Source organism: Geospiza fortis, unplaced genomic scaffold (assembly GCF_000277835.1).
Source record: "Geospiza fortis unplaced genomic scaffold, GeoFor_1.0 scaffold662, whole genome shotgun sequence".
Taxonomy (NCBI): Eukaryota; Metazoa; Chordata; class Aves; order Passeriformes; family Thraupidae; genus Geospiza; species Geospiza fortis.
In genome coordinates this window covers 551,345-552,328 of record NW_005054450.1, presented here as the reverse complement: position 1 = coordinate 552,328, position 984 = coordinate 551,345, and the positions used below count along the sequence as shown (strand labels likewise).

The following is a 984-nucleotide window of genomic DNA, read 5'->3' as shown; positions in this document are numbered from 1 at the left end:
CCTGCCTCCAACCTCCCTGCCCGCGCCACAGCCGCTGCCCTTCGGCTTCCCCTACACCATGAGCCCCTACTTCCATGCAGGTGAGGCTGGGGAGGTGCTGGGGCGGGGCAGGGATGGGTTTGGCAGGGCTGCAGTGGGGGTTCTGCCCTTTGCTCACGGCTGCTTTGTGAGGTTCTCTTGGCTTTAAAGGAAGAGTTTGTGCATGGAAAGGGTTGTTGGGCATTGGAAGGGCTGTCCAGGGAGGTGGTGGTGTCACCATCCCTAGAGGTGTTCAAGGCCCCGTGCTTCCATGCAGGTGAGGCGCTGGGGGATGTGGAGGTGCTGGTGTGGGACAGGGATGGGTTTGGCCGGGCTGGAATGCTTCCTGCTTGTGGTTGTGGTTGCTTTGTGAGGTTCTCTTGTCTCTAAAGGAAGAGTTTGTGCGTGGAAAGGGTGGTCAGGTGTTGGAAGGGCTGTCCAGGGAAGTGGTGGTGTCACCATCCTGGAGGTGGCCAAGGAAGGATGGATGTGGTGCTTTGAGTTGGGGACAAGGTGGGCAGAGGTTGGATTTGATGGCCTTGGAGGCTTTTCCAGCCTGGTTCCCAGGTGCCCTGTTCCAGGGCAGGGGCTCTTTGTGGTGCCTTTCTGTGTCACAGGCACTGGGAGAGCTGGGCTGGATGGGACAGACAGACAGACAGACAGGGAGGTCACTGCCAGCTCTCTGCTCTCACTGCAGAGCAGGGGGTGGCACAAATCGGGCCTCAAACGTGGGGAGCCCCGCCAGCCCAGCCAAGAGGCCAGATCTGCCCCGGCTAATTACCTGGCAGAGCAATTAGCAGGAGGCAGGGCACACGAGGAGGGAGAGGGGGGCTTTGCTGTGCTGAGCTGTGCTGTTCTCCACGCCAGGAGCTGCCTGTGAGCAGGCTGCCCATCCCTCATTAGAGCTGCCTCCCAGCCAGCAAGGAGGAAGCGATTTTTCAGCGACAGGCAGGTGGCCAGGGGGAT

General features: G+C 60.6%; 1 protein-coding gene across 1 annotated transcript in view; it reads left to right on the top strand.

The window, feature by feature from the left end:
• SAMD11 (sterile alpha motif domain containing 11) overlaps positions 1 to 984 on the top strand; it is a 72,266-nt gene that overhangs the window by 64,436 nt on the left and 6,846 nt on the right. The gene's annotated exons all lie outside the window — the stretch shown is intronic.